This window comes from Poecilia formosa, unplaced genomic scaffold (genome assembly GCF_000485575.1).
Source record: "Poecilia formosa unplaced genomic scaffold, Poecilia_formosa-5.1.2 Scaffold355, whole genome shotgun sequence".
Classification (NCBI taxonomy): Eukaryota; Metazoa; Chordata; class Actinopteri; order Cyprinodontiformes; family Poeciliidae; genus Poecilia; species Poecilia formosa.
This window is the reverse complement of record NW_006800294.1, coordinates 408,615-424,999: the sequence shown is the minus strand read 5'-3', so window position 1 is coordinate 424,999 and position 16,385 is coordinate 408,615. Positions and strand designations below refer to the sequence as shown.

At 41.8% G+C, this 16,385-nt stretch overlaps 2 long non-coding RNA genes across 2 annotated transcripts in view; one reads left to right on the top strand and one right to left on the bottom strand.

The window, feature by feature from the left end:
* The window catches only part of LOC103153568 (uncharacterized), a 119,535-nt gene that overhangs the window by 8,952 nt on the left and 94,198 nt on the right, over window positions 1–16,385 (top strand). The gene's annotated exons all lie outside the window — the stretch shown is intronic.
* LOC107833274 (uncharacterized) lies at window positions 15,366–15,964 on the bottom strand. Its single transcript, XR_001658989.1, has 2 exons — window positions 15,873–15,964; window positions 15,366–15,708 (listed from the first exon to the last, which is right to left on the bottom strand). It is a non-coding gene; the product is annotated as an uncharacterized LOC107833274 (long non-coding RNA).

Genomic DNA, 16,385 nt, shown 5'->3' with positions numbered 1-16,385 from the left:
GGGACCTGTACTGGGACCAGTCTGTTCCCCTCCCAGTGCGTTATACTGGGACCTGTACTGGGACCAGTCTGTTCCCCTCCCAGTGCGTTATACTGGGACCTGTACTGGGACCAGTCTGCTCCCCCTCCCAGTGCGTTATACTGGGACCAGTCCCTCCCAGCTGTCTGATGCTGGGCTGCAGACGCTGCCTGGCGTCTCGTCTCTCCTCTGAGTGGTGAGTTTTGTCCCCCCCTCCCTCCTGCCGCCATCTTGGCTCGTCAGCCTACAAAGTGAGGCCTTTTCACAATAAAGTTCAAAGCAGATTATTAAATTAGAGAAAAACAGAGAGAAAGAAAGTGACAGAGACATCAAATGTGGAGAAAAGGCTTTGTGAGGGGGAGGACTCAGCGGAGTGCAATTCATGCCAACTTCTAACTGGGATCTCTGAAGAAGAGGAAGAAACAGGCGCCGTTTCCTCCCCACCCGTGACTTTGTGATGTCTGCCATGATGAGAAAAGGGAAGACACAGCGATGGTTTTTAATCTTCTCTGACGGCTGGCCTCCGTCTCTGCCTCTGCGACCTCTGTGTGGCTTTGCAATAACTGAGCTTGTTTGAAACGAAGCCGCTTTTGATTTAGTGAGAAAAATGATTGGGACATCCTCAAAGAGAGGGAGAGGGGGTGGGGGCGAGCAAGACGCTTCATAGTTAGAGAAATGTAGATGTTTTTCCCACATTAGGTCCACTTTAGTGTGTTTAATGAAGGACGGAGTCCATTTCTCATGTTTGATTAGAGGAATTTACTCTGCTCACATTAAAGCATCAGGAAGCTGCAGACATAAAGAAGCAGTTAGCAAAATGAAATGACTCGACGACATTTACATTTCACAAGATGATTTATACACTTTAGACAAGAATCAGGGATAGTGGAAATAACTGAAGAGCTGAATTAATTCATCCGTAAGAGGTCACTAAGCAAACATCTTTAAAAATAAGATAAAGCCATATTATCATTTTACTAAGTCATGTTTTGGAAAAAATTTGTTGGTGATTTTTGCAAAAAAATAAAAACTTTTGGGAAAATTTCTTTGGGCTGTTATTTCAGGAAGGCCATTAACTTTATTAATATTTTGTAATTTGTTGCAAACATCTGAAAGAATCAGAGGATCATCATTAATGGAGCAGAAATGTCTTTAAAACAGATTATAACTTTATCACTACCTGTTACATTTTAATGAAAACGTAGAAAAACCAAAGCTACTAAGGAAGCTGAAAACCTTTAACTGGTTGAATTTCTTCCACTGTTGATAAAATAACATAAGAGATAAAAGTTTGAGTTTAAAACTAATTTACAGGAACTGGAAAGTTTTATCTGATTGTTGTTGAATTAATTAGATTCGTTTTCAGATTTTAATTGTAGTTGATTTTTTATCAGAACATTATTTTGTAAAATCTTACCAAGTATTGTTCATCTAGTTTTTAGTGCAAATATTTTAGTGCACTTTAAAAAAGACACTTACATTTACATTTTTCCATGTTATAAATGAAAAAAATCAAATCAAACAATGACTTTTCATGAATTTTAAGAAATTATTGACTCTGATATCTTGATGAAAATGTTTATTAATTAGTTTAAGTATTTTTAATGTACTAACTCATTTGTGTCAGAAACTAGACTAGAATTACTTGATAAGATTTAGTTTTTGCAGTGCAGCAAACATGGTGTCTCCTGTTTTTGAACTCTTATTACTACTAATGTGTCAGAAATCAGTGGAGTGGTTATTATTAGACGCCTTTGTGGTTTATTATAAGATAATTGAATGAAAACAAATTTACGTTTCAGCTGTTGGCCAGAGATAAAAGCACAAAATGAAGTGCAGCAGTTTTTCCTGCTCGTTTAAAACGATTTAAGCTGCTTTGTTTGTTTGACTTCTTCTTGTTAATTGATGTTTATTTTGTTTTGTGGTGGAATTTGTTTGGAGAAAACCTTCATAATTGATAATCTAATCAAAATTAGCTAGAAAATGTCGTTTCTCCAAACTGCCAGCTTTGTGGTAATTCTTTGGCATTATAAACAACTGAATATCAGATATGAATCTGCAGCGTTATGATCAGAGTCTGGAGGCGGCGCGCCTCATAAAAACGTCCCCGTTCTCCACCGCTGCTCCACCTGCAGCGACGGAGGGCCGCGCTTCGTTTGAAGGCAAAAATAGCCGCTGACATGTCAGATCTGTGGAAGTCAAAAGGTTTTAATGCTGCATAGCTCAGGGTGAAGCCAGGAAACACCTGCTTGTTGTTTTCTTATCCGCTCGCGTCTCCTGCAAAATACATTCTGGGTTTGGGTTCAAAGCGGCTCTGCAGCAGATGTTTGCTGCATGGTTTATGATAAAAGTCGTTTATTCAACAATCGCAGCGTGTTGTCATATTCTAAAAGTTATTTGCTTCTTTGCTGCAGCTTGAAAGACCAAACCGAGACGTGAAAGAAACTCAGAAAAGAAAACATGGTGGCACAGTTGTAGTTTGGGCTGCAGTCTGTTGAACTCAGTAGTTCATATCCAGCATAAAATCCAACTTTTTCTCAATAATATCAGCTGTTTTCTCATAATTTCACTATTTTCCACCAAAACTCCAGTTGCTTCTGGACTCTAATTGAAAATATAAATGGGAACATGACAATACTTTTTCCTTCCCCTCAACTTTCCACTAATATGCTTAGATACAGCATTCTAAGAACAGATTAATAAGATAAAACAAAAACACATGAATCTTTAGGCTCTTTATTTACAGCAGCTTGTCGTGAAGTTACAGTTGGTTCTCGTTTCTTTGGTCAAAACTATAAAAAATATTTAAAAAATCATATTTTAAACAGGTTTTGAGCTTCAAAGGTGGATTTTTTAAAGCTGCTTGTTGAAATGAGATGAGTCTGTTTCCTAATGATGTGACTTCTGGGTAATTTTGTAGTTCAGGTCTGATATTTCTCCTTGTTGGTGGTTGTTGTTGTTTCCTCATTTATTTTTCTGTAGAATTTCAACAGAAAACATGAAGAACTATTAATAAAGTTACAGGAGAGTACCTCTGCTCGTTGCGAAACATTTAAGTGTTTCTTTAGACCAAATTAATTTTATCATTAGAAAAATAAACATGTGTAACGTAATGGACCCGGAAGGTGACAGAACTGAAATGAGTGTAAAACTTGTCTAAATGTTTGATATAATTGTGTTTGACTTTATGATCAAAGCTTCATTTGACGATTTAAATAAAATATTTCCTTCAGCTGGAAATTATTTGGCGACTTCAGCTGCTGTTCCTGAGAACTGAGAGCAAAGAGGATGAAATATTTAGTGCAAAATATCTGGGTTGCTGTTTAAAGTCCCTTTTTCTTTTGGGATGGTTTCAGATATAGTTTTTCTTTAGTGAGAAACACAAATAGCTCAGCAGTCGGTGTTATTCAGCAGAATGGGGGCAGCGTTGGTAGAAAGAGAAGCTGCTGTTGAATTTTTAAAGGCTTATTTTTCTTTTGGTCCCTGGATGAAATGTTGCTGTGGAACTGAGTGGATCTGGAAGCTGATGCTTTGGATTATTGGGAAGATTAAGACCGGAGCAGGATGAGGACGCTTTAACCCGACTGTCAGGGAGGCGATGGCGCCCTGAGAACGCCTCCGCCCTGAGACCGCCTCCACCCCCGGACCGCCTCAGCCCCCAGAACGCCTCCGCCCCGAGACCGCCTCCGCCCCAGAACGCCTCCGCCCTTCCTGCCCTGCTTCACCTGACGGACTCCATCGCGTTTCAGCCACTAGTTAGTTAATTTACAGGCTTTTTTAAAAAACGACAAATAAACGTAAAGCTAAACAGAATTAAAACACGAGATGCAGACCCACAGACGTGTTCAGTACGTAGCTCAGCTTTTCATACTTTTACTTTTTGCAGCAGCATTTTGCTTGATATTTTCCTAATAAGTAATTCTGGCCAAGTTTGTAGACAAACTGGTAAAAGAAATAAACTTTCATCACAATGTGTTTAGTAAATTATTTTTGTACCTTTTTACTTAGTAAGAATAGTTTTAAATTCCCTCAACAGCTATTCCTCATTAATCCTTCTGAGTTCAGATTAAAATATTTTAACTTTTCTCCCAGTTTTTCTCTTATTTCCAACCACTTCAATATACAACATGGAAGAAGATTTTTTAAGCCTTGTACTTTGTAGAGCTCTACTGAGCTTTACTAAATTATAAAATATGCAGCATGTTAAACATTTAGTTGGTTGGATGACAATCTGAAGCATTTATGATTCTTATGGCCTTTTCCTGAAGATTTTACACGGCTTTTGTTGGTTTAAGACTTTTCCCAGATCTCCAAAGTAATTTATGTATAAAAACATTAACAGTATATTATTTAATATTGCTATTTTTAATATTTTAACTTTTAGATTGTAAATATGAGATTTTCCATTTGTAATCAAGAATCAAAACCAAAAAAATAAAGATCTAGTTTCATACTTTCTATTTCCGTATTATCATAACCTTAACCATTTCTTAAATTGTGTTTTTTTTTGTTGCATTTATTTTCCTTCAATTGTGCTTACAAGCTGCACCAGATAAACCTATGGTGGCCTAGAAGGGTCAACAAAATGATTAGCCTGTAAGGGTATGCTAAATCAGGAGCCATGCTAAATCAGGAGCTATGCTAAATCTGGAGCTATGCTAAATCAGGAGCTATGCTAAATCAGGAGCTATGCTAAATCTGGAGCTATGCTAAATCAGGAGCTATGCTAAATCTGGAGATATGCTATGTCTGGAGCTATGCTAAATCAGGAGCTATGCTAAATCTGGAGATATGCTAAATCAGGAGCTATGCTAAGTTGTACTGAGTTGGCTCCATAGTTGGGCTAAATCAGAAGCTGTTTAATTGTAGAAAACGTTAAAACAAACTTACTGACTTTTGTTGCGTTGTGGCCTTTACATTTTGTTGACCATAATTTCCAGAGCAACATAAATTAAATGTTAGTAACTTGGCTACATTTATCATTTATATAAAATAACAACTACTTAGGACCCAGCACAGACCCTGTGGGACGCCACAGTTCACCTTCAACTAACCAGAATCCATATTATTTATTTGTACCCTTTGATGTCTTTGATCCAGATAAGTTTATCCTAGAATGTGCTCCAGTTTTCAGCAGTAACCCATGTCATAGATCTATAGCGCCAGCTGCTGTTTCATCAGTAGCTTTCCCTCCAGTATCTTCTCTAGTGGCTGTTTAAAGTTTAAAGAAGCTCTCAACACGTCCCGCCTCTCAACGCCGGAGCAGCCGCCTCAATCCACTCTTCCTCTGCCTCCTTCCAGTGACGCCCCCACCCCGCTCCTCCACCTTTAATATCTTATGGAATTAAAGCTGTGACAGGTTATCATAATCCAATTTCAGAGACAATCGCGCTGAGCACCTCGCAGCTCACCGAGAAGCCCGGATCTGAATTGAATATGCACTCGGTGGATTAAATTACGCCAGAGGGCGGGGGAAATAATTACGGCCTACACTGGGAAATATCTGAGTGTTTAGGTGAGAGCGGTACAGTACGGCATACAGTGATAAGTTCTGGGTCTCCATCCTGCAGCGGGGGTTGTTATTGTGTTATTGTACACTCTGTCTCATAGAGCAATATCTGGAAATAATGTCACCGCCTAATGAAGTAAGACTCCGTTTATTATGTATCACTTCCTGCCAGAGCCGCCAGGCGCCGACTCCGCGCCTCCAGGTGTTGTTAAAAATGCCGCTTTAGATTAACACATTTAATGGCGTTTCTCTGCAGCAGTGAGGGCTTTCCTCTGGGATCGGGTCGCTCTCAGGTTCTGGACGCGTTTCCTTTCTTCGCGCTCTAAATGCTTTGATGTATTTGGGAACGAGCGAAGCCACCTGAACATGAAGCAAATAAAGCAACAGCTAAAATAAGAGCAACAGTTGCCATGTCAACTCATCTTTGACTTGTGGAAAGAACAGAAACGGCGTCATCAGAAAGTTTCAGATAAACGTGAAGTTTAAAGTTAATTTGCTGTGCTGCACTAAATAGTACAGTTTTAATTCTGTAACGGTTTGCTTAGTGGGAAATTTACCATTCAGCTTCAGGAAGCGGTTCGTTTCGGACATCATGGTGGTTTTCTAAACCTGATGGAAAGGTCAGGGTCTCACACCTGAACAGGTGTCGCAATCTGAAACCGTTTCCACCGAGAAACCAGAAGAATACCTTCATTAGGACTTCACTCAGTATTCATTCATTTTAATCGACCAACAGGGATCAAATCCTCCCAAATGATAAAAAGCTTTAAAAGATGTTGAGAAAGAAAAACATGACAGATTTATCATAAGTGGTTAAAGTAAAGTAGCTGTTCCCCACATTCATCACACAGTGCCTGACTTCAGTCATTCCCACAAACGCGTGTAAGCAGAGGCTGATTTCCCAGCTGGTAGTGGCAATACAAAGTAAAAAAAAAAAATGTATCGACTTAATTATAAAACTAATCAATTAAATGGATAAAATGATGCAACAGTTTCAACTTAAATACAATAATTGTGACTCAACATGTTCGTCTTGGAGTAGCTTTACAAATATTGCTGCTGGAACAAAACGATCTGGTTCTATTGGGTCCAAAACTCCCAACATTTCCAGCTGCTGTGGTTCTGAGCCAAACCAACCTGTTCCCCTCCTGGCCTGTGGGGGCGCTGCACCAAGAACCACTGAAGGAAACGACACAAAAACCTCTGAAGACACTGAGAGCAACTTCCTTCTTCACCAGATGGAAACAAGATGGAGGCGTCAGATTTTAGCGGTTGGAGGATTTCTCTTTAGTCTTTGGCTGAAGACCAGGAGCTATTTCTGCTGCTAGCGCTAGGCTAACACATTAGCTGTGGTTGTATTTACCCAGAATGCCCTGCGCCGTAGTCCACTTCCTGCTTTTGGAGCGGTCTCCGGTCCACTTGGCGTTCAGATATGGATTCAAACTGAACCAGAATCAGTTGAAGGACCAGAGTTTGATTAGCGTTCACACCAAACCAACCGAACCGGACTTTCTTGTCAGTCGGACTGGAGTTGGTTTAAAGCAGTTCAGTGGTATTAAAGCGGACTGAACTGGGCCGGTGTTAATGCTCTCAGAGCGTCGTCTCATGAAAACACAGCAGAGCTCTGCTGTGTTTTCAGCATCTGAAGCCAATTACAGTTCAGCTAATACTGATCAATACCGAAGTGTTGTCCCCTGCTTTGATTGGACGCCTGAACCTTCCCAAACGAGCAGGTCTCATTTCTTCCTCCATACAGAACTGCTGTCATTTTATTGATGTTTGTCAATCTGGGCCATCTAATTATTTCCGCGCTCGGCGCCTCCTGCTCTTGTCTCGGCTGCAGCAGGCGCCTCTTTGATTGCCGGGCCACGCTCTGCGCGCCGGAGATAATACCTCCGAGCCGAACCAAATTGTTGCTCCGTCTTTATTCCATGCTAACACGTTTTAGGAGACGGAGCTTTGAACACCGCTACAAAGGGACAAAGCTGCGAGTTTAAATGATGGAACATGAATAAAGATTTGTGCGGTCGCTGCTTTCATCTGGGCTCTGGTGAAGATCTCTGACCAGTACAGGCAAGAAATGACCGTCATAAATACGCTTTTGATTTTCTAACCAGGCAAAACAAAGTAACTAGGAGAACATTAGCTGCATTGATCCTGTCTGATCAATGGAGGAACGCCGGCTGTGACCTTTCCCGCGTTTCAAGGCATAAAGTTCCTGGTGGAGAGCCTCAGTGGGCTCCAGCTGGAGACTTTAACACAAATTACCAGCCGCCATTAAAGCCCGCGTCGATCCACCCATCGTTACCAAACGGCTGATAAAATGCTGGGAAGTGGTCGTCTTGTGCTGCGGCACGCACCGAGCGCCGCTCGCCCTATTAGAGCCTGATTTACAGCTTCAGCCGGGTCCGTTGGACCGGCGCCGCTCCAGCCTGCTGTGACACGGCGACTAATTGAGTCCAGATATATCTGGCTCTGAAAGGGCGACAACACGCCTACCTGCACAACAATGCAGAGAGAAAACAGGAGGAGGACAGCAGCTCGTTACCGCTGATGGAGTCAAAGCAGAGGCAGAGTTTCACTGCATCACAGCTGAAGGAGGATGAACTATTAAAGAAACAAAACGTGATTCTGATTCTGTCACAAACATTTAAATTAAACATCTGGAGAGTTTAGGCCTGAGGCTCTGATGGAGGAACATCAACCCATCGTCAGATTATCATCCCGGTGTTTTATAAAGCTTTTGAGCCTTGGGAAGAGAAACGGCCCACAGCATCACACATCCTCATCTCACCTGATCACAGGTCTAGTTAAAGTCCTAGTAGAGTTGAACAAAGTCAATGTGTTTACATTTGTGATGGTAGAAAAGGCTTTTTCTTTCCAGCCACCATACATGCTGTAGCATCTAACGTTTGCTATGGCAACCAGTTTTAAATATTTCTTTAATTACAATTAAATTCTCAGCAGCCATTTTGCAAATTTTGATGATCAACACTCATCTGCTGTTTTTGATAAAGTTAAGCAAACATAAAAAATGTTGTTTTTTTACCTACACTGCAAAAATACAAAATCTTACCAAGTTTTATTTTAGTTTGAGTGCCAAAGTCTTAGTAGACTTGAAATGAAACTGAACTAACAATAATTCTTTAATATGAATAAAAACAGTGCATGAGGAAATATCTTGTTATAAGTGAAACTATTTGTATTAAGATGAAGGAATTAGTTGAATTAAGCTCCGATATTTTGCTGAAAAGTAACTTTTGTTTTGATTTTTGCTGTCTGTAATTTGTGACATTAAAAAAGTTGAACTTAATTCAGGACTTTCAGGAAAACAGTTCAGGTAATAATAATTTATAAGGGATAAAAACTGATGGAAGCTATAATAAATGAACCAAACTTTGATATAAAACTTTATTGAAGACATAAAACAAACTTCTTTTCATGACATTTCATAGCAGCAATATATTTTCCAATAATAACATATTCAATAAAGAGGATGCGTGCGGTTGTTACACATGCGCCCACGCGCAGACCTCACGCCTGTTGCTAGGCTCTGAGCTGCTGACAGGCTCCAGATCAATGGCATTAAATTAGCTTCATTTCTGCTGGATAATAAAGAGACTGTCACCTCCTGCTGCCTGATGAAGCTCTAATCTCACTGAAATTACTGTATTCTCCTGCTGGAGACGGGGAGGGAACCTGGACAGCTCCGCTCCACATTTCCCCTGACCAAGCTTCACGTTTTGAATTATTTATGCTCAATATGTTCAGATCAGGTTTGTAGCTGTTGAAGTGAAACGGTCTCACTTTTCCTTCAGGAGGGTTTAACTTTTCTTGGTCCAAAATAAGAAAACGGTGGAGGGAAGAGCAAAGATGGTGAAAATATTTAATCAGATTAAAATCTAATGATTGTTGGGCCTTTTTACTATTTTCAGACATCTTTACTCTGTTGTTGCTCTGCACAGACAGAAAAATAATTTGGTATTTGCAAGAATACAGCATGGATATTCTCTGATCTAAGAAGTGGCTTAATGATTGAAACACAATTTTTGTTTCAACAAACCTCAGAGGTTTGAGGTTAGTCAGATATTTGTGACGAACAGAAACAGTCGGGACTCTGAGGTTGTAACTTCAGCAGATATTTTCCAGGTTGGTTCTGGAAGATCCGGGTTCTGATCGGGATGTTTTCCCGATCAGAACCCGGATTTCCTGGCCGGATCTGGGCTCACCAGGAACGTTTTGGATGCAGAACAAACGTCTGAGACGGCGAGGAAGAAACTCCAACATGGCGGCGTTGGGTCCGGACCCGGAGACGTTCTGATCCAGGAAAACGGCCCGGTTCTGTCAGCAAGATTTCTGACATTTTGTCTCGAATGTCTGACTTTATAATCTTTGTAAACTTCTGAGTTTTCATTACAAATCTCTGACTTTCTATAGGCAGAAAATATCTTAGTTTTAATATTGTAAATTTTGTAAATTTGCTTTTAATCATCGGAATTTAAAATTTTTATTTGTGGGATTTTATGACTTTTAAATATAATAGAAAATCCTAGTTTTGCTTGTAAATTTGTGAAATAATCTCAGAATCAAATTTTTATTTTTGGCAGAAATATACTCCTCTGTAGCCACTTCATTTTTATTTTGCTTCTGGCGTAACCAAGGTAACCAGCTACCTTGAAAAAGTAATCTGACTACTGAAGAATCCTTCAGGAAGCAACTTGACACTTTTCTGATTTCTCGAAGTTTATTAGTGACTGAAAAGGGGGAAGTGGTGAAAATGCATTTTAACTGATCTGTTCTGAACAGAACAAACACGACTCTACATTATAAGTTTCTTTCTCCTGTGAAGTTGTTTCTGAGCAACGAAGGCGAGTCGGAGTCTGGAGAAAACCCAGGAAATGTTCCAGCTGAAGCTTTCCTTCCCTCCATCTCAGCCGGATTACTGCGAACAAACTCTGTTAGGATAATAGCGCTTAATGTTTGAACAGCTTGATGCTCAGGATTAAAAAATTCAGACTCTTGCATCACGTTGCCTCTTGGGGCCTGCAGCTCCCATCAGCTATGTATGAAGTGAAAGGTCTGTTTTCCAGAACCTTCTGGAGCGCCGTCTGACATGTGGAGCGTGTTGTGATTCTGACGGAGCAGGAACATCTGGGCATGTCCAGGCCAGTGGCTGATAGCAGAGCTGTGTGTGTGTTTAGATGCATTCATGCGTCTTTATCTGGATGTGTGTTGGTGTGCGGCGGCCCGCGGCGCCGGCCCGTGGTGCCGGGACCACGCTGCTCCCCGAGCCCCCGGAGATGGGGGCTCGTCCGGTCCTCTAACCCGACCGCAGCGCCTCGTCTGCTGGCAGCGACAGCAGCTCCGCAGGTTATCCGCAGGTTGAGTCGCTTCACATTTCTGTCACCACGTCAAAAAAAACCACACACAAGTGTATAAAAGCAGATTTTGCTGCTTCACATCATATCCAGGAGCATTCATTATTAACAAAGGAACAAACCCATCTGCTGCCGTTCTCCGGCAGAGAGGAGGATTAGGCAACAGTTGGGCGAAGCGATGATGCTGCACAACGCTGAGATTAAAGTACTGCCGCTGCTGGCTCCAGCAACACGTTCAGGAAATGATTTCTCAGACAATTTAACAGTTTAAAAACTGAACTTTATGTTTATCTGAGGAAGATATGATTGGAGAAAGTTTGAAATGTGGAATGTTGCAGTGCAGGTGTTTGAAATGCGCTTCAGGAAGAGAGGTTACTCATCTGCAGCGTCATGGAAAGATTTCTTCTGTAATTTCATTTACTTAGACTTTTATTGAAGGTTGTAACGGGAAAACCCACCTGAGCGATAATTGAACTAAGGGGTGTTTCCTGTTGCTTTATGGCCTAGTCAAAGTCCAGACCTCAGTGCAATTCAGAATCAGTGGTGCAAACTGCCTTCCGGTTCCAGTCATGCTGGAGATGTTCCTGAAATGATTGGCAGTGCCAACTACATGAAAGCCTCCAGAAATAATTGGCTTAAAAGCTCAAATAGCACATGAACTTTGACCCCAGATCCCAGAGGAGTTCAAAAGGTTACAGGGATGCAGAGCAGAGAGGAAGGAAGTTCAAACCGACTCTTCCATCTTAGCAACCACCACATCCCAAAGGAGGTTAAACTGAGACTCTGACATGAGGAACATTTTCAGGCCTGAACTCTTCAGAGCGTCTCAGTTTGGAGGATCAGGCGTCACAGTAAATCCAGGAAGAGCTTCAGCACCGATCTGCTGCTCAGCGATTCCTCCACCCAGCAGCCAACCTGCCACTCAGAGTAGATGCTGAGGCCAGCTGTCGACACACACACACACACACACACACACACACACACACACACACACACGCTCACGTCAGGCAGATAGAGGCGGGGTTTGAGGCTGGCCTTCATCCTGGACTTCAGCCTTGGTGAAGTGGAGGAATCAAGGAGGCTCTGAAATTCCCACGATGCTTTTGTGGAGCAGGTTTCCAGCTAATCGGACAGCAGGAAGTCAGAGATGAGGGACGGACCGTGTGTGTGTGTGTGTGTGTGTGTGTGCGTGTGTTTTGAACGAGTTGGCATCAGGGCTGCCAGTCTGCTGCCAGACTCCTTCCATATGTCCGTTTCAGTCGGTCTGGTCTCACTAGATTCCAGCGCTAACGAGCTAAAAGGCGTTAGCGGCTCTTTAGCTGGCTGTTAGCGAGGAGCAGACGCCACGGCTCGTCAGACGAGTCGCTGTGTCCGTAAGAAATGACGGGAAATCATGATTCCGACTCGGACTAGCAGGTCGAGTCGTCTGGTGTTCGGTGTCCGTGACCCAGTTTGTTCTGATCCACACACTGTTAGCATGTCTCCGTTAGCATGTCTGCACTGAGAGGAGACGAGACGAGAGGACAGACGGCGTGTTTCAAAAAATACTTAAACGAAGCTCAGAACTAGAACAACGTGAAAATCTAAAGAGAAACTCATGTAGATTATATTAAATATAACATTTTTTTAATGGCAGTTTATGACTGAGAGGTTTTGGGTTGGAACATAAGAACCGCCTGGGTTTCTATAAACGGTGTTCTGGGGCCCCTGCGGACCCTAAAATGCTACCAAACGGGTCCCTACAGAACCGGATCTGGATTTTAATTCAGTTTTTATCTCTTCTGGCAGAGAGGAGCTGAACCTGAAGCTTCATTTCCAGAAGCGTTGATTCATGAACAGGTTTAAAAACTTCTTCCTGCTCCGGAGTCAGAACCATCAGAACCGCAGAGATGAGTCTGAGCGCAGATGGCTGTCAGCTCTGGGGGAACCAGCAGCCCCCTCACCCCCTGCTGGGCATTGGCAGGGCTGCGGGTCTCTGTGTTGCGTATCCGTGGTAACGGTGACATCACCGTGGGGACCGGCTGGGCGGGTCCAACACTTCCAACGCAGATACAGGAGGTGATAATTGTCTTGGCAACCACTGCAGATTGTTGCCTTTCTGTTGGATTTTCCTCCAATAAAAGGCAAAATAATCTACAAAAATAAAAAATATAGTCCAGGAATTATCTGTAAAGAAGAAAAAATGAATATCTAACATCTTTACTGAAGCATAAACAAAACTGGACTCTGAGAAAACCTTTTGTAGTGAAATATCTGATGTGAAAGAAACATTGTTGTTTGTTTGATTCTGCTTTAAGTGCAGAATAATCTAGTTTAGGTTATAATATTTTAGGTGTTGTAGTTCTGGAGCTGGACTTTTTCTAATGTGTCCAGATGCAAATAAAAGATTCACTGATTGCAAACAGTGTCCAGAATAATCCAGACCAGGGTGGAAGAGTCATTTAGTTTTTAAACTAAAACTGATGAAACATGCAGAAGGAAGTGGAAATTAGGTGGAATCGCCCTTTAGTCATATTCTCAATCTACTTTAATCACAAAATTATCACTTTAATCTCAGAATTTTAACTTTAATCTTGGGCGATCAGAAGTCAGCATTATTTTCTTTCTCCCTAATCCTGATCTGTATGAACGGGATTTATTCAGAACGGGGTTTTGGGCTTACCCAGATCAGAGCCCTCTCTGCTCTGACCCAGTTAGGCCCGTCTCTGATCCAATAACAGGGCATATGGACCGCCCCGGGCGTCCGGGCAGCACCACTCTTCTCTGCTCCGTCCAAGCGGTCTCCCGTCCCTCCGGGCCGTCCAGGTGTGCTGCCATATGGTGCTCAGGGGTCAGCTGAGGTCACGAAGCTTCGCCTGCGTTTCACTTTGCCTGTCCTGCTCCGTCGTCTCGGCGCATGGAGGGCGTTGGCTAACAGCCCGGTTGGATGAAAGTCGTATTCTGCTCATTGGATCAGGAAAATAACTTGTTTTCAGCCTCAGCTCAGACCTCATTAAACTTTTCTTTTGTCCTTTTAAAGCAAACAGAAAATAAAACTTCCCAAATGAGCTGCATAGGTCAGAGTAAAGAGCTGCAGTTTGGTTCTGCTCTGCAGCGGCGCGGACTGATGAAACGCGAGCTGATTGGACGCCCTTTAGAGGTAAAGGCCAGCAGCGTCCAGCGCAGGAACGCAAACATGTTTCAGAGCAAACATCTGCAAGAAAAACTAAAACACAAAGTTCAGACGCAGGCTTAGCATCCAGGTCCGTCAACCATCTGGATATATGGTTATACGGAAATAAATGGGTGAAATTAAGCAAGCAACTGGTTGTCATGGTAACGTGACACGGCGCATACATGGCGTGGCTTCAAAACCAGATTATGGTGCTTCTGTTTTTAGTTAAAGCAACATTTACTGCAGCCCTGATGGGGATATTTATTAGACTGGACTGTATCTGTTTGTTTTTGCTTTTTAAAATGACCATGCAGGCACACTGAACACTACATGACCGGACGAACAAAGGTCACTTCTCACCTTATTTAGTTTTCTTTCTCCAAATTATTTTGGAGCTTTTAATACTGATATCATACATGATCATTTTTAAACTCTCAAAACTCCACAAATATGAATGTTTTATGTATTATATAATTCAGCTGTAATTATATTACAGCTGAATAATATATCTATTGTGATGATCAATAGATCATCACAAACAAATCATCATAATAAAAATGTTTTTTGGTTTTAATCCATTTCTACCAATTTAATTCAAACTAAATTTAACTGCTGGACTTTAATGTTTCATAGGAGGATAAACACTTTTTAACATATTTATCTGAAATTGAATCTTTGAGGTTAAATCAGATGTGAGAATCTGAACCTCAGACGATAAACTTGATTTGGTTCCAAGTTTAAATCCGTAATCCTGGATTACGGATTTAAAACTCGTTTCCTCCTAAAAACCTGAGATCTGAGTTTCCCTTCAAACTTTACTAAACTTCCTCCTCAGAAACTCGAGATTTTTCTTTGTGTCAAAAGATTCAACCTGAAACGACTGAACTCCTCTGAAAGCTTAACTTTGCTACAAAGTTGGTAAAAAGTTTTAATGTCCACACCTCCGGCTTTCAGTCGCCTGTTAGTCCAGGTTTGTTCTGTAAAGCTGGAGTTCGGTTGAAGCTCAGGAGACTTCATTAGGGAGAAACATTTCCAGCACAAATCAGACCAATAAGTTTGCTGCTAAACGAGAACACTGCAGCTCTGCTCATCATGTTGTTTGCAAAAACAATTACATTTTTCTTCTGCTTTCATCTGGAAATAAAGTGGATAAAATGAGACAAAGAACAAAATTCAAGAGAATGTTGTGTTTTTTGTCTACCTCCCTCCTTCTGGATGCTAATTTTCATTTTTAATTGCGTCAAGCCACATTTTCTCACATCAGAAAACGTGTACGTGTGAGGGTGTTGATTAGAGAAAGTAAAAATACAGCATGTAGGATTTTTATGCTAATTACCCTTTAAACCTCGCTCACGTCAGTCGGCTTCCCTAATTAGCATGTTTCCGACAGGAGCGGAGAAGAGTGAGAGAATGGTGCGATGAAGCTCTGCACGGCTGAATTAACGGTGTGAAAATCCAGACATTTGGATTTTTTTCCAGCTCCTTTCTCCTCCCGACTCCTCTTCCTCCCACACCTGTGAGCAGGAATCTCTGCTGCCGATACTCACCTGGTCCGTCTTTATCAATGTGCTTCCTTTACCGTCATGTCTGCTCAGACGGCCTTCATCATTTATCCACGGGAAATTAACTCAGTTGGAGATGAAATAATCCTTTAAACATCACTTTATTTATTATCTACCTTTAACAATTTAAAAATAACTCGGGGAGACAAACTGCTGTTAGACTCTTATTGGCTGCTGGGTACATTTCATATTTCCCACATAAATCCACCATTTGATCCAAACAGAGTTAAATGCTAGAATGTAATTATGACCTGTTTGTTAATAAAGTCTTATTAACAAACAGCCCGTTGCTGTCGGTGACCCTGATGGTCGTTGACCTTCCAACAGTCCCAACGTGGAGCCCATCTGTTTGGTTTTCAGTCAGATTTCACCATGGAAACCCAGCAGAACCAGATAAATTATGGGTTCTGTGTGGTTCTAATTCAAACGGGTCTCAGTGGATCTTTTTGTGGGGATCCAAATGGGCCGGCCTGCTGTCGGTCCCACCTGGGCCCCAGATCGGAGCGGTTGCTTTGGGAAGCAGTTTGGTTTGTTCAGAGTAGATTTAACTGACGTGTCCAGAAACTGTCTTACTGTCCAGAAACCGTCTTATTGTCCAGAAACCGACTTGTTGTCCAGAAACCGTCTTACTGTCCAGAAACCGTCTTGCTGTCCAGAAACCGTCTTGTTGTCCAGAAACCATTTTACTGTCCAGAAACCGTCTTGCTGTCCAGAAACCGTCTTGTTGTCCAGAAACCATTTTACTGTCCAGAAACCGTCTTGCT